Source organism: Paramormyrops kingsleyae, chromosome 19 (genome assembly GCF_048594095.1).
Source record: "Paramormyrops kingsleyae isolate MSU_618 chromosome 19, PKINGS_0.4, whole genome shotgun sequence".
In the NCBI taxonomy this organism is placed as follows: Eukaryota; Metazoa; Chordata; class Actinopteri; order Osteoglossiformes; family Mormyridae; genus Paramormyrops; species Paramormyrops kingsleyae.
The window spans coordinates 16,796,940-16,820,392 of record NC_132815.1 but is presented as its reverse complement, the minus strand read 5'-3'; the positions used below and the strand labels follow the sequence as shown (position 1 = coordinate 16,820,392).

General features: G+C 39.3%; 1 protein-coding gene and 1 long non-coding RNA gene across 4 annotated transcripts in view; one reads left to right on the top strand and one right to left on the bottom strand.

Moving 5' to 3' along the window:
• LOC111837707 (kelch-like protein 29) overlaps window positions 1–23,453 on the bottom strand; it is a 158,027-nt gene that overhangs the window by 123,656 nt on the left and 10,918 nt on the right. Inside the window, exons 1-2 of one of the 3 annotated variants that reach the window (XM_072702865.1) lie at window positions 20,572–20,604; window positions 18,978–19,049 (exon numbers count right to left, since the gene is read on the bottom strand). The gene's annotated coding sequence lies outside the window, so the exon portion shown is untranslated. Of the gene's footprint in view, window positions 1–18,977; window positions 19,050–20,571; window positions 20,605–23,453 lie in introns of those variants that run through there. The other 2 variants (XM_072702864.1, XM_072702866.1) reach the window with 2 other exon arrangements.
• On the top strand, window positions 21,021–21,880 carry LOC140581038 (uncharacterized). Its single transcript, XR_011984122.1, has 3 exons — window positions 21,021–21,148; window positions 21,545–21,646; window positions 21,783–21,880. It is a non-coding gene; the product is annotated as an uncharacterized lncRNA (long non-coding RNA).

Below are 23,453 nucleotides of genomic sequence, written 5' to 3'. Positions count from 1 at the left end.
TCCATTTTTTATGTGAGATCATACGGATCTATATTGCTGATTGTTGACAATTTAGCCAAATACTGATCCCTGGCGTCCTTCATAAGTTTTTCTCTGTAAGGAATTTTCTCGTTCTGCTTTTTCTTCTCAATTCTTCCTAGTGTTTGCGTCCGCGAATACCTTCAAAATGGCGAATGGGGGCATGTCAGACAGTGCAGACACGTGACTGACAAAGACCGATTACCTGACCCGGACGTTTACCAATAATGTACCTTGACTCTCAACAAAAAAAAGGACATATTTCAGTCACTTTACGTATCTGGGTTTTGTTTTCTACTTAAATTTGTACACAGACAGCACTGCATTCACCACCTTGACAAAAATATGTGTGCAAGCGACATTCTTTAACTCTGGTTGCAGCTCCAGTGGACTTGTGAGACAGTGTAGCGTCGATTGGTTGCACACTTTGGAATTTCACAGAACGTAGTAAACCATCTGAGTAATATTCATTCACTATCTCACCCTAACTGAGGACTGAGAAACACTGCTCATGTCTCATACTATATTTCGCCTACTACCTAGCAAATAAGTATGCAATTTCGGATGCACCTTATGACAAAGGAGGCTCATCAAATATCCTGGGGTGTAGACAGTACCGGTGTCCATAAAAAAGGAAAGATTAGCAAATAACAGCAAGACAAAGAGTGGATCTGTGCACGGATGAAGAGCAACACTGATCATGAAGTGCACTTCAGTGTGCTATAATTGAACAAAAATCCATGAAAAGCAGAATTATACAGAACCAGTCAGCACAAAAATGTACATTAGCGACTTCTGCCTGCTGCCATTTTCCTGTTGACATGCGAAGTAATCCATATTTTACACTTTTCCACATTTGATAAGTTATATGAATATGGAGAGGCATTCACACTTTATTGGTGCCAGCTATGAATTTCGATGTCAAAAATATCATAAGAAAAAAAAAAAAGAGGAATGCATTAATTAATAGAAAACAACCCAACCGTTCATTACATAAAACTTCAAAATTCATTGGGAGTTTAAATTTAAACCAAACACCCATCAAATACTAAATATTATTGGTAGGCCCATAACATTTACCAATGCCCAATATTTAAAGTAAGCCCATGAGACAGCTGAGAAGGATTAAACAGTGGTATACTGTAATTCATCCATTTTCTGTAACCGCTTTTCCTGTTTGGGGTTGTATGGGGTCCAGAGTGTTTCCTGGAGGCTACAGATGCAAAGCAGGGAGCAACCCAGGATGGGGCACCAACCCATCGCAGGGCACATTCACACATCATTCACTCACACCTAAGAGCAATTTGGTAACTCAAATTAACCTCAGCATGTTTTTGGACTGTGGGGGGAAACCGGAGAACCCAGAGGAAACCCCACAGCGACACGGGGAGAACATGCAAACTCCACACACATGGAGCCATGGCAGAGACTCGAACCCAGGTCCCAGAGGTGTGAGGCAGCAGTGCCAACCACTGCCCCACCCTATACTCTAAGCAGTTTGCTATAAGACGCAGTAAGCTAACATTATAGCATTATAAAGTACTTGATCACCAATATTATAACCAGCACCACTCCAGCAGAAAATAAACATGGATACATTGGTATTAAATTGTGGTTTAAACATTTTATGTCGTATAATAAGAAGAGTAAGTTTCTTTCTAACCATGGAGAAAACAGTATTTTTCCAATGTTACGCAACACCTAACCTTACCACAGGAATGTCAGTGTCTTTTTTAGTATAGCCTACTATGCTATACTGATTGAGTCATCTGTGAGCTTAAAATAAGACGTTTTGTAAGGCACAAATCCTTCCCGTGTCTTTGATACGTCACTTTCACTGTTGTCTGCTGATAAGGACACATTACGTGAGTCGGCCAGCGTGTAAACAATTGGCAGCAACCCAAGCACCTACCGGCAAGAATATAGACCCCAGGGGCAAAATCGATTAGTTGACAAAATAGTAAAGTTATAAAGAGCCATTAGCATTTTAAAAGCAGATTAAAATTAATCTAAGGCTATAAAATAAACATGTATTTCACCGTGAAAACCTCTCCAGCCCATAATGATAAACAGTCTGCTTCAACAGCCTGCATAAAAAAAAAGATACGAGTTATTTGGCTTGTATTTCAGTCTCCCATCGTCTGATAAAGAGCCTTAAAACATTTCTGGCACCTGCTTCAGCTGAACACAGATGTGACTAAGTATGACAATGCAGGTGAACTGGGCTGGGTAATTACAGATGTGTTGAAAAGAGGCCAAAAATTACATATATTAAAGCCAACACTACCGTTACATTTCTGAGCGTTAGAAAGGCACCGTGGCTAGTTCCCATTTGCATGTCTGTGTATCACAGGGCTTCTGGCACCGCAAAGCCACCCTGGGCCCATTTGCTCCTTAAGTAAACCACCTATAAAAGAAGTGGCATCGTCTATTATATGATAAAAGAAACAAAAAAAAAACAAGCCAATTTATGAAATATAAGTTCAAATTACTGAGTACCTGTAAACTGATATTTTAACCCTGTGTTGCGCATGATCTGACACCTTCAGCGGTGCCTGAAAATACCAGTTACACCCCCGAAAAAAATATTCCCACAATTCCTTGAAAGTCAGTGCACATATTCCATTAGTTCAAATGAGTGTTATTAACAGACCCCGGCTTGTTTCCAATGCTTATGCGTGAGCATGGATTTTCCTGCAAGCTCGATATTGCTGGGCATCCTTCATCAAAATGGTCAATAGGTAAAGTGACACGAATAGCTCTCACATCGGCGCCCCCCCGGCAAACATGAATAACAGCTCCAGTTTGAGAGTCTACCTTCAAATTTATCTGCCACGATCAGACCTCGGCAGGCGCCAGTCCAACTGATACAGTCGATAGCTATTAGTCCCCATCCTCTGTATACAAGATGATTGATCAGTCGCCTAACCTATGAGCCCCTCACCCGTTAAACAAATATTGCAATAAAATAGAGAAGCTGGTATGTCAGACCTTGTCTGCCATCCATTTCATTTTGAAAGCGTTATTTTAAAACACGTTAAAAACCTTTTGAGTTTAACACTTTGTGTGCACAGTACAGGATTAATGCAAAGACTGGTGCTTATGCACAATAACAATCCTTCCCGTCGATTTGGTCCTGATTGCTGTGGACAGTCCAGCTGTGCCCTATCTGAGTATTAAGACCACCTGCGTGCTAAATTTAATCCCCAAGACAAATTCCCCACAGCCTCCAGAGGGCCATAAAGAACATTTTCTGACGTGAACCTGCGATCGACGTCAAAGTCCTGGGTCTGACAACCACTAAGAAGTACAATGGAAGCCTTCTTGCATCTGTTTTGCACTCTGTTCTGAGAGTAATGCGAGGAATGAGCGAAAGGTGATCTTCCAGGTCGTCTTTACTCCAAGATCTGCAGGACAGCTTAAAGGTTGTACAGGTCTTCACAACAGCTTCATACTGAAAGGCCTTCACACATCATCACAGAACAAATCCTATGGAAAAGTTCAAATAGGTACTTAAATGCCAGATTTTAAATGTTTTTTCCAGAAGTGGCAGATAAATAAACGGATTCATGTACAGATATATAGTCACTATGCATTCATGTGTGCTGAAACCTCAACCTCGAAAACATTAAAAACAACAACAGTAATACCTATAATAACAACAACAATCCGTTGCTTAGCTCACCACCCAGAACGCTCTAGGGTACCACAGCAAGATCTCTCCAAGGAATTGAGTTGACAACAGTAAAAGGAAAGATTTTCGCTCCCTGCACGGCACTGACTCACCAGGATGCATTTTTACACTCCTTCATTGTGATAAAGTGTCCTAGGTGTGAACAAAACAATAGTAGCATTAAGTCTGTATTAAATCTATTTAGTATAATCGCATCGTGATACACAGCCTAAAATGTGCTCTATTTTGACAAATCTTCACAACAATCCCCAAAATGTTTTTTAAGAAAGACATAGCTAATGGACATGATGTCATTAATTTAAAAAAAAAATCAGTCGTTCGTAGTAACTCACGGCCTGACTTAACCTGAAATAAAGCTTTGTATTATTAAGTGTGGAGCACCATGTATTACAAGACCTGTTAATACAGCCCTAGTTCACTGGTACATGACAGGAATACCAACAATGGCAAAATGTATCGTACATGGTTGTTTCTGATTGGATTAGGAAAGAATACATTGTTATTTTCTATGTTTTCTTGGTGATATGAACAATTCTCCATAGCATCCATATTGCATTTTCAGTCAATACCGTTATTTATACATCTCTCACCATCACTGTCATCCCTGGAACTAGATTTCGTATATTTTATGTCAAGATAGATGGAAAAAGTCTCCTTAAATCCTTATTTAAATCCCTTCGTGGTTTTACCGTAATTGTGCCATGGAACAACAGGTCAGATGCGTGTTTGTGTATTAAAGGTTATTTTAATATGTAACATCATCTTATAAAAGCGCACGGTAAATATAGTGGAAATCCCAAATCACACAATAATTAGTGTCATGCGGCACTATGAGTACTGTACAGAGATTTGCAATCCACATAATCATACAACTTACACAAGCCTTTTTACAGACTGGGCTCCTATATTGTAATTGTGCGTTTCCAGCAATCTTCAGCTATCTTCATTACCTTTCGCTGGTTTATCAACCATTTAACCCAATCCGGCTTACAAAGCAAGGTTACACAGCTGTTAAGCACGGTGTTCGGGGCGTAACAGTAGCTCACAACCTTTGACGTTCCTGTCACAAGTCAAGCAGCTCATTTGCTGGGCAGATTAAGGACATAATGTGCTACCTTGTTCTGTAGCCTGACACTCTATGCATTCTGCTTTTAGTACAAATACACAATCGTGGCCAGTGGTGTAGGAGAGAGCTTGATATTGGTGGGGGGGCACAATTTAATAATTTAAATGTAAAGATATATATTTTTAGGGAGAATGTAGCCAAATTAAATATTGGTGAGAACACATCCCCCCCGGCTCCTACGCCAGTTGCATGGGATTATTTACATGACATTTGTGTATTGGTTCAGCTCAGGCCTTAATAACATAAATATACAGACTGAGTGAACAGAACACTACAGATATTTCACCTTCAGGATGGAAAAGTAAAAAAAAAAATATGTGCGTGTGTGTATATGTATACATACACACACACACACGTGCGCACACACACACATATGTGGATTATGTTGATATTACATTGTGGAGACCACAATGTGATAAAAACCTGTTATTTTAACTTTGTGGGGACCGTTTTTCATGTCCCCACTAAGATCTGTGAATGCAATGAAAAAAAATAAAAATGACAAAAGTCTCGTATTTTGTTTGTTTTCCCCATAGAAATTAATGGAGGGTCCCCACAAAGATATAATTACAAACCTCTGTGTGTGTGTGTGTGTGTGTGTGTGTGTGTGTGTGAGAGAGAGAGAGAGAGAGAGAGAGAGTATTGAATAGTAAAATCTTTTTATCGGAATGTTGGCAACATTAACAACAGAGTCCCATGACTGACTGCCTAAATTTAAAGGGAGAGCTGGGCAAATATATTTGGATTTTTGAATAAAACATATAAACGTGATACTGGGACAAAACCTACAATAACTAGTGTAAAACCAGTTTGGTACTGAAATATTTTTCATCGGGCCAATGTGGCTTTTAAATGAGGAATGTGACTTGGCCATCAGCTGGAAAATCTGTTAACTTGCTTGTGAAAATCATTTGAATGTAAAGGCCCAAAACAAAAAATGGGGGATAAAAGGCTAAGGGAAAATTAAGAGCCCTTTTCCCTGGTGTCTCAGACACAAACAGCACCTCCAATAGTTTAGTGTTAATAGTTAGAATAGCCTTGGGGGGGGGGACTGAAAACTGCTATGGCAGCAGGACAGTATGATTTGAGAGTAGTAGGCTTCTAAAGTTTCGATACAGACCAGTCCTAAATGACTTATTTTACGGGGAAATGTCTAATTTACAGCGATGCCGTCAGACAATACCATCTTAAATGCAACAATCCCTTAAATTTCTGCGGGGCTCTAGCCAGAACATCAACTTGCAAAACAACCTAATAGTTTTTCCAGTTGCTCTACAGCCGCACCGATGTTCCAGAGAGTGTGTTATTATGGAGTATGATTTCCTGTATCGGTATGCTGTACATGGAGTTCTCTTATGTGCTATTAAACCTACAGGCTGGAAAACCTCCCGAAAAAACACTGCCCCAGGCCCTCTTTTACAAAGCTGCCATGTGTAAAAACAGCCCTGACCGCTCTGCTCGACAGAACGAGCATGAAGACAACGCCAGCGCGCTTCCAGGGACACGAAAACACTATCTGTGTGACGTGAAAGGCATTACCAAAAACACCAACAACACACACAGACACACCTTTGTTTACCTGTCGCCCCTCAATATATAATCAACGCTGTCAGAGAAAAAGACCAATTTATACCTTTGAGGGCTCAATTACTTGTCACTGGAGCTGTATCCTGAAGGATCTGCCAATAGTACCTTAGCTGTAGGTAAATGTTTTAAGATACAAAAATGGACTCTAAAGAACATTTTTGTACCATTGGAGGTACATTAATGTTGTTTATACCTTGGGTGTAATTATGTATCACATAATTCCATGACTAAACTCAAAAATATATCAAGGTAGATTAGCAAAAGAGGGAACATATGTTATAGGGATTTCCCAGCAAGGTATCTCTGGGAAAGTGTCCCCACAAGGTAATAGGAAGACGTGCTCATATGCACAAGCATGGAAATTCAGTTTGTAGCCATTATAATATCACAGAAATGCACTCAAACCTTGTTTTTTGACCTGCATTCAAGAATCAACAACACAACATCTAAGACAAATGAACTTCATGGACATTCATTCTTGGCTGCAGCGATACTCCTTCAGTAAGAAGTGCAAATTATTTAGATGGAAATTAATAAAATGTGCATGCATCTTAAAATAATGTGACACAATCATATTTTTCTTTTTTTTAATCAGGTGCTCATATAAATTAACAGAAGATATATTCTGCTTAATGCCATCCATGGGGCAAAGTAACTATTTACACAAACAAAACTATAGGGACTTTTTACTTTTAAATCCTCTGCTAAATATCGCCACCCTGTTGGGAAAAAAAAACAGCATAGGCCAGAACAGCTGGTTACCAGCATGACCAGAATAGAGCATTTTGGTTATACCAGCATATGTCGTGTTTTGGTGCTGATGGACCCTCATCATTAATGAAATATTGCTGGTGGACCAACTTCATGTGCAGGTAGACCAGTACAGCTATGCTGGTCCACCTGCCACACCAGCACTAGCCAGCATAGACCAGCTTGGAAATCATGCTGGTCCAAGCTGTTTTTTTTTTCAGTAGAGCGGGAAGCCACCACATTTTAATCATGGGCAAACACACTTGAGACTCTGCATCAGCACCACCAAAAACCGTCTGTCCCTAGTAATTCATTTAATATTTACGAGGCAACGTTGCAAATCGTAAAATAATCAGAAAATAATTGCTCTTTTGCTGCAACGTCATAGTAAATTTTAATTATATTGTTCGGCACGCAGGTACAAAACAAGATAATTGAATCATTTTCAGATTAGTAATTTACTCCGACAATAATTTTGAATAAGTGATGTCATTTGACTGCGTGTTCTGTATATGTAATATCAGATGATTAACATGTGGTCTCAGCAATGTACATGGCCAACAGTAGCAGTTAACGTAACTCTGCAAGAATTTGCACAGAAAACAGTGCTTTATCCAGAGTATGTATCACTGGTTGCTGAACTACTGAAACACCTGTTTACATATGCTGCACTGCCCCTTTAAGCATGGGCAGTACTTCCATGCATTAATTGTACTCTCCGGCCTTCAGGGAACACGTATGGTTCCAGCTTTGGTCCGCCGCCATCTCCACCGCCACTGCAAGACACTTTGATATGTGAGCCAAGAATTGAAACCTTTGACAGATCTTTTTTAAGCTTTGCACAGGCTTTGTATAGGTAAGGAACTAAAACTGATTAAATTTTGAGACAGATCGCCCCGAAATTGAAGCAGCACCGCATAGTGATAGAAAAAAAAGGCCAGATTTGACACTTGATCCTGTTAAGACGATAACTCAATAACTGTTTGATGGATCTTTTTCAAACTTTGCAGAGGCACTGTAGGGGGGGCGGAATGGAACTGATTAAATTTTGAGACAGATCACCCCAAAAACTCAAGCAGCAACGCATTACGGAATTCAGCTGGTTAACGACACTAACGGGGTATATTACATTGTATAAGACGCTCTTATAAAGCTCTAATAAAATGAGTTTACTTAGGTATCTTCCAAGGAAAAGAGAAACAGACGAGGTAGGTAAACAGATCAGACATTTAGTTAAGTGGGTGGCGATAACACGTCTCTCTCCCTGCTGTCTTATATCCCATTCACACTTACCTGAAATCTGCACATTTATTTCTATTTTACCATTATAGTGTCAAGAATGGGTACAAAACTATAAAGTCTACAGCTTAATCTATCCCCTGGTGACCTGGTAACATTAGTGATAACTTTCTGAAATGACTCCAGTGTGAATGCGAAACCATAGCAGATTACTTAGAGAAGTGTGGTGGGGGGGCATTTGTCCCACTTTATTCACTACACTGATGTCAGTTCCTCACCTCCCACAACAAACCCTTTAAGTTCGACTGAGTCACATACACAGTTAGGCTGTGTGCAGTGCAGTTAGGCTGTTGTTACATTGTTGAGTGAAACACTGGAAACTGTTAAACTGCTCTGGACCTAAAAACAAGTAGTTATTACTGTCACTAAGAAACAACTAGCCCTTATTAGGTGTCTGTTTACCTCCATAGACACAGAGGGAACATGCCATCACTAAACCATAATAATAATAATAATAATAATAATGATAAAATGTACAACCATGGTCTGATGTCTGCATTTTCTTCAGTAGTACTGCTGAAAAAGTGTAACTCTTCAGATCGTCCCAAAATCAAAGTCGTACTGTTGAATGTCAGCTAAGTCAAAATGTATTTGATAGATCTTATTACTACTTCACAAAAATATTATGCGGATGAAGATCTACATCTGGTGTCATTTCCAGACAAAATGCCCCCTAAAATTAAGCAGCAGTGTTTTGCGGCAGCAAACAAAGAAAACCACTGTTGTAGAAGACACTTGGCCTTATGAACACAGTATTTTGAGACTGATCGACCCAGAACTGAAGCAGATAATGATAACAAAAAAAGGGTAGTTTCGGATATTTGCTTCCATTAGCACCATTACTTGAAAAATATTGGACAGATTTTTTTCAACCTTCGCAGGTAGCAAGTGAGAGGTGAGTCTCTGTGCCTATGATCACAAGGTTACCAGTTTGAGTTCCGGCCTTGGTGGACAGTCCGTGAGCCCTTGAGCAAGGCCCTTAACCCCCAGCATCTGGGGGACAGGTTGGCTGACCCTGCCCTGTGACCCCCCAAGCTACAAAGAGCACGATGAGGTTAGCAAGGAGAAGAACTCCAAGGCACCTGTACTTGTGCAAATAGCAAATAAACCATTTATCATGTAAGGTTGAAGATCTGGACCTGATCAAACTTTGAGACAATCCATACCAAAACTGAAGCAATGCCACAGTGATGGCAAAGAGAAGGCCAGCTCATACATTGGATCTTGTCAGCATGATGACTCAAAAATTACTGGACTTATCTTTTCCAAACTTTGCACATTCTATTCGTGGAGATATGGATGTCCTCAAATTTTGAGACAAATTACGACAAAATTGAAGCAATGGCATTTAGTGACAGCAAAGAGAATGAGACGAATAGAGGCTTATCCTAGTGTGTTATTTGCTTTCTTTACCCCAATTGATCTTTGATGGATCTTATTACCACTTCACAAAAACATAAAATGGATGAAAATCTACACCTAAATCCAAAATTGGAACTGCAGCAGCAGAAGGCAGCCAAAAGTGAAAATGGAGGCTGTAGCTGACATTTTGTAAACACAGAGCTGTCATCCAATTTTTTTCTGTAGAGTCATTTTAAAACTGTGGGGCGCAAGATGATTTTCTGAATATTCTATTATAAAGTTTATATTTTTGGTTGCTAGCCTCCCCGTTCGGCAAATTATATCCATAACAGTGCAAATTAGCCAGTCAATGAAACGTACCGTATGAAAATTTTATATCACGATCAGTATTATCATGGGATTGTTAAAATGTGCTGAAAATGTTCAAAATGTACTGATACACAAACTAAAAGTATTTTACCAAGTTCAATACTGAAAACCACATACAGTATAAGTATATTACCAGCACAATCCACCGTTTTGTTTGTATAAACATAAAAAAAAACCCAAAATATAACCAAACTTAGTCTTCTTAGAAAGCTGAAAAATCTCCGGAGTGCTGTCACTGCCTTCCGCTATATATTCAATGGTACAAAACATTCAATTAATAATACATTTACTGACTTTTACATTTCCAGGTGATCCATATAGTCATTCAAGAAAATGTACAAGTCAGTGCGTGTGAGACGGCTACGGTTTAGATGGCCAGACCAAATGACAGGGCTTTCCGGGGAATACAATGCTGTGAATACAATGCTGTTTCTGACAGCACCAAATCCGGCTTCCCGGTGTATGTAGTACACCTGTTCATTGTTTCACAGTGTATTGTACATGGCTGAGATGACAATAAAGCTTTACTTGATTTGACTTGAAAGTGTGTCTAGGAATTTGGCACAACTACTCCTGTTCACTTTGGGCAATTGGAGGCCACAAGTGTCATATTATCTTTGTCCTGCACTCCTTTTGGCTTTTAAGAATGTATTAAAATCAGATTGTAGAGGTGATTCAAATTTGCAACAGTGTCAACACAGGTACACCTATCTTAATATATGAAATAGCCTTTATACATTTTAGTTTGTGATCACCAGTGTTGGGCATTTCAGGTCCAGTAGCTACAATTCCAGACCAGGATCTTGTTTCTACCAGCGTAAATTTTTTTGATAAAAACTAAGAAGAAAAATACTCAACAACATTTTTCCAAATTAAAATCTAAATTAAAAAAGTGCCTTTAATGACGAAAACTAAGACGAATGTTTTCAAATCACTATTGAAGAAAAATAAGCAAAACAAAAATGTTACAGACAACTGGACAATGAGCGATGTGATGTTCTTTGAACATTTCTATTATACATGACACGGTCTGGCAACAAATAAAGAGTATGAATGCAGCAGTGCAATTTTTAAAACTTGTATGCAGGCTTGTAATTGTATAAGACTAATTTGGGCACGTCAGGAAATCATCACATCAAGCAGAATCCTACTCTACTCCTCTCTGCTATGTCAGCCAACATGATTCTGATTCGGTTATGTGTTTGTCTTACCTCTCATTCCTGCCCTTGTGTTATTCACTCCAGCTGCCTCTTGTTTTGCTCCCTCGTTAATCCTTGTATTTAACTTTTGTCAAATGTTTTGTCAATTTGTTTCTCACCTCTTGCTTACCTTGTTAGGCTTCCTTATCCATGAAAAGATTGGTTTTAATATTTTTGGTGTGGCTTTCTGGACCTTTCTTTTGACAGCATACCTCTCGTTTTCAATTAAAAAAAAATTATGGTAAAATAAACCTCAAGCAAATTATGCAAATAAACTGAATTGGTCTTATCTTGCCTTACATGTCTGGGCTTGCCTTGCCTAGTGATTTTTTTTTTATTTATTTTGTTTACATGGAGGTTCCTGACAAAGTCAAAAAGCCTTGATGCAGTACACAAATTTATGTGGTGCTTTTATGCATTTTAAACTTACAAATGGATCGGTGTCGACCTGAATACCAGAGTGGATATAATCCTGACCAGAGCATTTATAATTTAGTGAATTTTTTTTAAATTTTCTTTTCATTTTGTTTAAATAGAGGTTCCTGACAAAGTCAAAAAGCCTTGATGCAGTTCACAAATTTATGTGGTGCTTTTATGCACTGTAAACTTACAAACGGATCGGTGCCGACCCGAACACCAGAGCGGATATAATCTTGACCAGGGCATTTATAATTTAGTGATTTTTTTATTTTATTTTATTTTGTTTAAATAGAGGTTCCTGACAAAGTCCTTGATGCAGTACACAAACTTATATGGTGCTTTTATGCATTTTAAACTTACAAATGGATCGGTGTCGACCCGAATACCAGAGCGGATATAATCTTGACCAGGGCATTTATAATTTAGTGATTTTTTATTTTATTTTGTTTAAATAGAGGTTCCTGACAAAGTCCTTGATGCAGTACACAAACTTATATGGTGCTTTTATGCATTTTAAACTTACAAATGGATCGGTGTCGACCCGAATACCAGAGCAGATATAATCTTGACCAGGGCATTTATAATTTAGTGATTTTTTATTTTATTTTATTTTGTTTAAATAGAGGTTCCTGACAAAGTCCTTGATGCAGTACACAAACTTATATGGTGCTTTTATGCATTTTAAACTTACAAACGCAAGTGCTCCCCAGTCCTGGCAGTAATGTAGATCCTGCTTGTGGCCCGTCCCATTGTAGGGTTCCGTTCTTCCACTTTTGATACCCCCACAATCCAGGGCGGCCAACTCTCATGTACCTGGCGTGACACTCACACTTTTTGACTCTCACGCAAGAAATATTACGGCAAATCTATATTATTCCATTATAAACCTAAAATTAGCTACATCAAAAGCGTTGGGGTAGTTTGCATACCCAACAACATATTTACAAGGTAATAAAACTCTTACATGCATGTAAATGCATGTGCAGATTTGTCTCACACCAGCCAGCTGATCAAAGTTGGCAACCCTGCTGTGATACTGTTCCTTTCTGTTTTGGTCTATTAGTTGAATGAAACCCAGTTTGTTTGCCCCATCTCCTGCTCCCGTGTCCTTCGTCCTTTGTTGCATGACAGTCTGATACTTGACAACGTTTCTGAAAGAGGACACTTGAGTTTTATTTATTTTTTTTATAATACGAATGAAGACAGCTATTTTGTTTGAGACAAAATTTTGGCTTTATATATATTTTATTTATTGATATTTAAATTTCATATTAAGCCATTTAAAAATCGCAGTGTTCTGCATTACAACAGTTAAATCTATGTCCTTAAAGACTGTATGCTCAAACCTAATGCCATGCTATAATGACAGCTTTACAGATGTTTCCTTCAGGAATCTAGAGTGGAAAGAGGCAGACCTGCATGTGTGCAAGTGTGTGTGTGCATGCATGTGTTAGACTATGACTAAACCTGTTAGTTTCATTGACTGCATGCACTGCAGATTTAGTTGACTCAATCTACTTTAGCTTTAGTCAGCTAAATGTCCTGTAATTTTTGTCGACTAAAACTAGACTAAAACAAAAAAAAACATCAGATGACTAAAATATGATTAAAAACTAAGTTGCATTTTCGTCTAAGGACTAAGACTAAAACTAAGTCAAAATAAACTGTCACAATTAACACTGATTTCTACCAACCAGCTGAGCATAAAGAGTCACAGTCACAGAGACCTCAACTGGTTCGTAGAAACAAAATCTTGGTCTGGATTTGTAGCTTCTGGACCTGAAATGCAAAATACTGGTGGTCATTGATGTTTGCAAGAAATTCATGAGAAACACCTGAATAAAAAGAAACAATTTAACAGCAAATTTAGTTTGTTTACCTGCTGCTAGAAAAGGAAGCTTTGGCAGGAATAGGTGAATGAATAAAAGCTGAATCGCTGTGTTCACGGTTTGGGAAACAGTATTTTTCAAGATCCTAACACAAGATGGAGGGATTCAAAGAACAGAATAATGATAAGTATCGTAATACACCTAAAGTGTTTACTACAAGGTTAATTCCACCCAAAGCTTTACAGAAAACAGTATATCAGGTATTGTAACCAATAACATCACAGTGTGCCAAAAAACCAAACTCTTGTTGTTGGGTACTCCCAAAAGATCCATTATCTCCAGAAACATCCATGCTTCTCACTTCTCTTTAGCTCTGTTGGCACCGTAGTATCACGAGTATTCTAGAGTTTTAAGATGAAAGTCTTAACTGACTGATTTTATACCGAAGCCTGTAAACAGACCTAGATTTCTGTCTCTGCAAACTTTCAAACATTAAATAATAAACATTAACACATTTAATCAAGGCCCAAACACTACAGGAAAAAAAACCTTACAAATGTGAATGAGAGTCAGAGATACTAGCGATGTCTGCAGTCCTCCTCTAGCATAAATAGCTGGCCAGTCCAAAACTGTTATATAAACCAACTGTGCTCTACCCAGAACAATCCATAATAAGGACTTTTACCTGGCAACACTTAAATACCAACAAATAATTCGGATTACATTGATCCTTCTTCACTACATATTCACACTGCAAAAAAACAAGCGTCATCAGTAATTGATTAAAAACAGACTTGCATGCATTTCTTTCCATTTTATCCTATTTCACAGCATTAAAAGCACAAAAAGATTGATGAATATGTATTTAGCCTTCAGAATTTAGTCTTTTTAATGACTAGTAATTGTGTGAAATTACCAATAATGTGTATTATTATTATTATTGTTGTTCATCTTCTTCTTCACATTTCTCAGTGGGAAGTTCTTACAGAGCTTGTGAACAGGAAGGGGTTAAAACAGAACCCACTTCCATAGCTTTAAATCTTCGTTTCAAAGCTAGTGGAAAAATGTAGGTTGAATGAAATCCCATACATCCGAGGAATGTGCCTACCTCAGTACATCCGCAGAGACACACTCCCCCCTATATAATGTGCGGACCAGCCGTATTTCACGTGTGGCTGCTTGCTTAAACCACAACGAGACAGGCGCTTTCGTGGATCACGAAAATCATGTAGATGTGACGCTTCTGGAACATCTGGGGTTTGCTGGACAACAAAAGCAGTTGTTGCACTTGAGATGTTTGTTTTTTTTTCTTTTACTGCACCCTTGAGTGGGACCCTTAACCCCAAACTGCTCCAGGGACCGACTGACCCTGCTTCCTCAAAAATATGTAAGTGACATTGGACAAAAGTGCCATTTAATTCAATGGTTCTCAGCCTTTTTTTAATCCAAGGACCCCCAATGTCCCAGAAAACCTGTTTTGCTCCCCGCCTACACAAGTTATGATGTCATTTCTTTTGTATGTATTCTGCAATGTTGACAAAAACTGCCAATATGTATTAATATAAAGATATTTTTATTTGGTTACAAAGCCAAAAAAATTAATTTCTTTTAAATATGACTCAAACAAGGTTTCATTCCACTATGTCCAACAACATTCCTTTTCTCAGTTCATGATACTGTTCTCAAAACAGAAGGTGAATATTTACGAACAAAAAAACCGAATGGCTCTAAAATCAGAAGCCTGACAGTCATTAAACATGCACTAAATAACTGAAAAGACCCTCGTTTTAAGGTATTAGCCTTCAACAAAATAAATATTGTAAATTACAATATAGCTTGCAATTAAATGAATGAACCAAGTCACAATGATTCCTTTCCCCTCCATCATCTTCCCTGTGAGACAACACTAAATGAATGGTTTGATTTTAGCTATGAATTCGGGGATTCTGAAGCTGTTCTGCTATTTACAACCAGGAAGAAATGCTATTGTTTTAATAAAGCCCTAATTTTAAAGCACAATTAAAGTATATTGATATTAATGATAATGTGTCATCCTATATCTCATTTTGAAAAAAATATCGCTATAATGTAAAAAATCTATATTGGCTACTGCCCAACCCTAGCTTTAGCAATGAAATATTTTTTTTCAACACTTTGCTTTATTTGCTTTCCAAATAAATTGTGCAGCCCTCCACGCTCCTCGCTGAGGCCCCCTAGTGGGCCACGGCCCCTGGAGGCCAGCCACAGAATTACAGGAAATAAATGTTCTGGCAAATCCATGAAATCTAGAACACTAGGCTTGAAGAATCAACCAAGGCGTTCATCAGCATCAGATTGATGATATGAAAAGGATTACAGGCTGACAGGAACTGTACATGAGGACCGCTCATATTCAGTGACCTTGATTACACTGGGTGCTTCATGAAACACAAAGACGGTTTAGTTTCCATCAATATCAAAACAGATAAGAGATGTACTGCATCTGGCAGGTAAAAAAAAAAAAAAAAGTAAATCACAGTAAACTTCAGATTGAAGGTTTTTGAGAATTGACCAGGAGAAAATATTGACTCAGCTGTCCATCCATCCATCCAACCATCTATCCATCGATATATCCATCTATCTATCTATCAATCTATCTATATATCTACTCACTCATTCAACATGTGAAACTGTCACTGGATGTATACTTAAAAGTGTCACAGATAATTACATTAGTTATGTTGCTTTTTTCTAAACATACGCCTGTAATGAATGATAAACTAGCATTGAAAGTGCTGGAAGTTGTGCAGAAAAAGTATAAACCAGCATTTGTAGGCTGGCCTTGTTCTCCTGCCCTGAGGTTTTCCAGGCAAACACTCTCTGCCTGCAGATGGCCAACTTCCCACAATCCTACAGTGAAAATGGACTGACTGAAGTCAGTGTCAGAGAGGAGTGTGGTGAAATCCAGAGTCACAGCTTAAAACCACACCCTCTTCTCTGAGTTTCCATGTTATCCCTGTGTTTTCTGAACAAAAACATGTGGTTTAGGTGAACTGGTGTCAAGGACTGGCATCCCATCCAGGGTCTTCTCCCTGGATGTCCCCTGTGCTTGCTGGTAGGCACTCCAGGATCACCGCAACCCTGTGCCAGATAAGCAGCATGGAAGATAGGTGGATGCAGTAAGTTTCATCTGCTTTGTGCTTCTCCATCCCTAATTAAACCACCAGTAATCCAAGGTATCCGGGAACCCTACCTTCACTCTGCTAACACTAGTATCACACATTACTGTTTAAAAAAGATACCTTTGTGATTGACAGTGAAAAATGAAAGGTCCATTTATCATAATCTGGTAAATCAGACCTTTCTTTCATACAGTAATTATTAATGTAATTAATATGCTGCGATTTAAAAAGAAAAATGTATTCGACATATATCTTCAGACACCCTCTGAGAGTATTTCTGACAGATGGGTGTTTTAAAAATGCATTTTTTTAGATCTTTTTTTAATCAACGTTTCCTCAGAGATCCCAGCTCAACCCCCTTATCTTCTGGACCATCTTGTGTCCACCCAGCTCATCCTGCTGGACAGTTGAACCCATGCAGATTACACCTCAGTGCTCTCCCTGTATATTAAAGCCAGCCATGCCTCCAGCGGCAGTGTTTACATCCACTCAAACCACACATTTATGAGGCCCCACGACTTGGCCCCCTGTTGGCCACAAACAGTCACTACAATAAATATCAAATAAATACTTTCCCTGTTTAGGAGATTCTGATGCACCAGCTAGACAGCTATGACCTTCTGACTCTACTCACTGTTTATTTAGTTTATGAAGCATCTTTTTTAGTGAGGGCCCAGAAACAATAAACCCACCCTGCTTGTCTCTCTGTGCCAGTGGCCCCTAGTGGGACTTAACCAGACTCACTGACTGCTGTCATACAACACGGCGGACTTGGCTGGTTCACAGATATTAAACTCAATAGCATGGGTGAGATATCATGCTGTGACCCCCCCCTACTGTGTGCCGGCCCCCCTGTGGTGGTGGCGTGGAGGGTGGGAGGGTCGCCTCTCTTTTCCCTCTTCACCCCAGATGTCTTAATCGTGACCTGCCAGGATGCTGGGGGGTGCGAATGACAGGGGGGGCCGCGATTGGGAGAGCCATGGTCTCTACCGCAGAGATGGCATCCGAAGCTGTCATATAAACATACCACCCACATGCTTCCCATTACTCTCTTTATAAATTAACTCTCTGGGCAGCAGGTGGAATAATAGTTAAGGACATATAGATTACACATATAATCTGAGAGACACTGGCCCCAGATCTGGAATGGGCTCTTCTGTTAGACCATTGAGTAAAGTATTTAAGTATTTAACCCAAATCGTTGTAGTTCTACCTTGAATTTAAAAAATATATATATATATTCCAGCCTCTTGAGGTCTCGGGCACGTCTACTCTCCCGACAGCCGAGCTACCGTGACATAAACAAACTATACTGCCCGCCCCCTCCCCCCGAGGTCCCAAACACGGTCAGTCAACGGCTGGATGAAAGAGCGAACGGTGACTGAAATCGAGACGGCGGGTAGGCAGACGGACAGACGGCCCTGCAGTGCACATCCAGATGCAGACTAATCAGAAGCATGATATATAAATAATGAAAGCCAGCGCCTCTCTTACTGCGTGTTTGGGCGGCCCGGTGCCGAAAACACCGCATGGCATTAACATACTGAGCAGGAGCCGGGGAGCTCTGAATAAGACAGCACACCGGACGGCTTATCTCACTGCCGCCGCCGCCGTCGCTGTCCCTGCCTCGGCTAGGCTAATTTAACCTCTGATTAAATCGGCGTCCTCCTCGAAAGCCTGCAGCATTAACTGGACTTAAGTAGCCCAGTCCGTGACTTGCTGTCAGGTTAAGCGTTGAAGAGAAACAGCGAGAGCGAGAGGGAGAATGAGTTTCTATCAGAGTCCAACAGTAATTTCAATTATTTCTCGCGGAATTCAGCCACACCTCGCGAAATCTGCAAGTCAAGTACCTTCATGGCGTTCCCTGTCTAACCACGACGAAAGAAAAGCAACATCCTGCTCCAATGGTATCAGGAACAGGTGGCGCGGAACAGCGTATAGGGCACTTAGAGGTCGTACATATGCAGACAGATGCCGTCACAGCAATTACACAAAAAATAAAGTCCCCTAATCGAAGAAAATCCAAGGACCATTTCGCTCAGTCGCGTGTAATTCTGCCTGTAACGTTAAAGCATTTTTCAGGTTGCTGCCATTCGTATTTGGACAATTATTTAAATATACGAGACAAGTGTCATCGGACATAGCTGTGGGTTTGTGACTTACCGTAGAAAATGCCAGCCGGACAGAGATGCTCATCACAATTTGCCAGGGTCTCTCTCGTCCTGTTGGGCTGCTCTGAAAGACAAAAGAATTCTTGGTAAACTCAATATAGGGGATTTTTGGTGTCAATCATGTAACTCTACATTTTTTGTTTCTTTTTTTTTAACAAAGAAAAAAGTCTGTCAAAGACATTTTCTATAGGAATTTTCTACATGCAGTTGCCACTAATTTGCACGGTGTCGCACATTGTGAGATTTTGGTGTAAATGAATGACAAGCATTGGGGTCACACATTAGCAGCGGGGGTCACTCTCAGCGGACTCCATACGAGGAATGTGTGCAGTACGATTTCTCTCCCTCTGTCCTGAACAGAACAGGCCTCTAGCCGGCCCAAGGACAAATAAACACATTCACTGAATACCACATACACTAATCATCTTAAAACTGCATCATTTTAATGAGAAAAAATCACATCAGTTTTCAAAGGAAGAAAATGATAATCATATATCATGTTCAATACAACTACCAATTATAAATGAACATCTAATAATAACAATAAACAACATGTAAACACAACCATTGTTATTCTAATGGAGTGTGTCAATAAATCATAAATCAATTCAATAAGTTCAATGTTAGTTCTTTATGGAGGTTGCAAAAACAATAAATCAGGAAGCAGTGACAAAACAGGTGGTGTCCAGTGTGACACACAGATCCTGTTCTCCATTATACCATGACTCTCTCTCAGTCACGTGATCTTGTCACGACTCTCTCTTAGTCACATGATTTTGTCATCAGAGGCTGAGGAGGCAAAATGACATCATCTCTTTTTTGAATACCATGTTTTAACCTGTTTTGTATATTTTTTCTCCCCTATCATATTTATTTTACGACAAGGTTTCAGTTCTCTTTTCAGTATAATTTTTATATCGCAACCTTAAATTGCCTGTCAAAACAATTATTGATGTAAACTAACACAAATAACAATTATTAAAAATAGGCTAATTTAAAAATGATTATTATAATTTGTTAATGAACACAAAAAAGCCAAAAAGATTATCTGTCTAATGTTGTTCCATTTAATTCAGTTCAAACTACTTTATTTGTCTCCAGAACAATTGAAGGCAAACAGGTAAGCAATAAAATGAACAGTAATTTCATCCACACACACGCACACACAATATACAAACTGACAATCTAAAACAATCTCAATAAACACTGACAAGCTAAAAAAAAATACATACACAAGCCTGTCACACTAAAATTGAAGTGCAACGTGCCTTCGTCAAGGTAAACTGACGATCTCTCGTGCTTCCCTTAAGCAAAAAAAAATTAAGCCTAACTATGATAGTGAGGAAAGTTATTAAATTATTTCAAAATATTAAAAATCCTGCTTCTCGTGTTGTTTATTTAAATTGTCATATATTTAAGCTTGTATCAGCTTAGTGCTTTTAGGGCCCGGATTCACTCCACTACCCAGCCGGGAGACTGTAAGGCGAAACGCGGGACTCTTGGATACGGTGTGAAGATGCGTGGTACGGTAAAATATTTATTAAATTTGGCTGCGATTTTCTAAGTACAGAATGCAACATATTCACCAAAATAACGGTACTCGCGGACGGTGGGGAAAGACGCGCGTCCGCAGCCGACATGCAGTGAGCTTCATCTCCACGGCCGAGGGCTTCCGGACGATGTCAGCAATTTGCTGTTTCGCGAAAACTTAACAGTTACGCCTGAGAATAGCTGTCCATAAGACGCACCGGTCTTAGAGAGATTCGGGATTTACCTTTTAAGAACTTGTCAGCATTACCACCGCGTACCGTCCCGTTCAGGCCATCGGTACCAAAACATGACGAACTGAGATGGAAGAATAAGATGATTAATCTGACCAACAGCGAAGACGATTTCCAGTTTTATCCTAACACTTCTAAAGCGTGTAAGACACTTTCACGGGCTGCTTTTCATGGACTGCAAACGCGCTCATGTGAAGGTGAAACGGATAACAGGCGTCGGGGATTCATATCAGCTGTAATTTAACATCCCTTCGCGTCGCTTGTATTTGTCGAACACTGCGGATTGATTAATATTTTAATGCTAAATCTGCAGCCTGGCCTCTGCCCACTGCACAGTCCTGGGGGGCTGGGAAAACCTTCATTCATATTGGTTCAAAAAGCAGTAAGTTGCAAAATGTGCAGCGTGAAGCTTTCCATCCTGCTAATTATTGCTTTGTCTCTGATGTATTAATTTCCTGTCACCGTTTTATTGCAGCACATGTACAAAAACATTAATTGAATTAAAATTAAATTTATAATGCCGATGTTTTAATAGACTTTTTAAGAATGCATATATTATACAAACAATATGTCTTCCATCTGTAAATAGTAAAGCTATTTTGAAACTCATCAAAAAAAATGCTGATCCTCCATACAGCTACCATATCACTCTCTCCTATAAATCAAAATGTTAAGTAAATTCAGGTCACATTTAAAAAGGAGGGAAAACATTTCTGTGACAGTCTTCATGTTTTGTCTATGAATGCCTCCCCCATTTTACTGTCTCCCCCCCCCCAAGAGTAACCTGGATTCACCACTGCCATGGCCTCAGGAGCACCTGAACGACAAAAAGCCTGAAATAAGGCGATGACTCCCTGCTGCTTTCAAACGAATGTCATCGGTGTGTCAGCTACAGGCAGATTAATGCAATGTATTCATCCTTATTAAATAGCCGTATTCCTAACAGGCCAAAACTGTTTCCTGAGAAGCATCTGGGAACTGTTTGGTATATTAACAAGTCATTTCTCAAAATACAGGCAGGGTCAGAGACCTCAGAGACTTCGACAAGAGTGAGAAGATCAGCCAGTGACACAGAGGAAGAATTTAAAACTTTTGTGCACCGAGCTAAAACTAGCAGTAAGGATTCCTGTGGCATCCTGTGTATTTTTTTTAACTGTGATTCAGAGGAGAGAGGACCCGCACACGCTGGGGGGGGGGGGGGGTGTCTGATACCTGAGACTTCGGCATAGAGATGAAGAAAGAAGATGCAAGAGTCACGTGACAAACTGCACAGTGACCATAAGGAAGGAAAACTAAGCCTAAAACTCCCATCGAGTAACGAAAACAGGGACGAATAAAATAAAAAAGAGGTGAGTTATTTCAACAGATTGGTCACAAGTCATCTACAGAAAAAAATTATTATTTAGGTTTACAAGTGATATGCTTTTGGAAGACAGATATATTCTAAGATCTGTATTATATATGTATGTATCAGAAGGTATGTTATGCACTGAGCATTACTAAGTACCTGTCACTAGTTTGGCATTAATCTTTATTTTTATGTGGTATCACATTGCACAGAAGGTTTCATTTATGCAGCCTCAGATCTTTTGCTAAGCTGTGAAGCGTGAGCAGTAATTATGAGGCTTCTATGTTCACTGGCCCATGTTGCGTGTGGCAGGGTGAACTTTAAAGGGTTTAGCCGCGACCTTTTCATTTGGATGCCGATTTTGTCCTCACGACGAACTTTACGTTCTTAAAAACAATAAAAAAGATGTAGAAACGTTTTTTAGATTTTGACATTTCTAGTACCTGACAATCAGACTATTGAAACAAGTAGGATTTTTTTCTGGTCAGACGTTCCATAATAATACATTATATTTGCATTTTTATTGAGTAGCAGTAAAGGTTTATTATGTTTCACAATTATCCTTTTTCACCACAGCCCTGTACTCAATAAGTGGCTAGAAGATGAATGGACAGAGCAAACTTTATTATAATTGTACAGCAATTGCTACAATAACAACAACAAAACATCATTTTGGTTCAAAACTTTCTGCTACTTTTCTGTGCCATTATTCATACAATAAAATGCAGCTGGACAATGTGTCGTTTGTTCGCTATCGACTGAAAGTATTGTTGCGGCTAAATCTCACACCGCTGCTGTTGACTTTAAGTCAATAGCAATTTATCTGCCAAGTCAATCTGAATAGACCCACCAAGGCAGTGAGACATTAAATATTAGGCTTGCTCAAGCCAATCAGGTGTTACACATGGATTGGTGATGTACAATGGGTTATAGAACCATCAGCTAATTGTGTTGTGCCCATTACAAAGATGGCCCCCGCCACTCCTGAGATGTGACCGTCGGCTGGTATGAGAGATATCGGGTTTGTCCTTCTGGCGATGAGGTTCTCATCTTGTACCATAACCCATCCAAGCTTTGGTCCTTCTTAGTAGACTTGTTTTCCCCTGAGGATTTCCATACCAACCTTAAAATAAACCAGAATTCATGAATCGATATTCTCCTGAAATCCAAAACCACTTTAACGTGTTATTTTACGAAGACAAAGTGGAAGGCAGAACGCTAGTATTTTGATGAAAAAAGTCGACTGTAACTTTTAACTGCATGCTTTTCACTTTCCGCTCTTACTGCTCCACCATGTCACGAGAATTTTTAATGCCTGTCAGGAAATTAACTGGCTCTT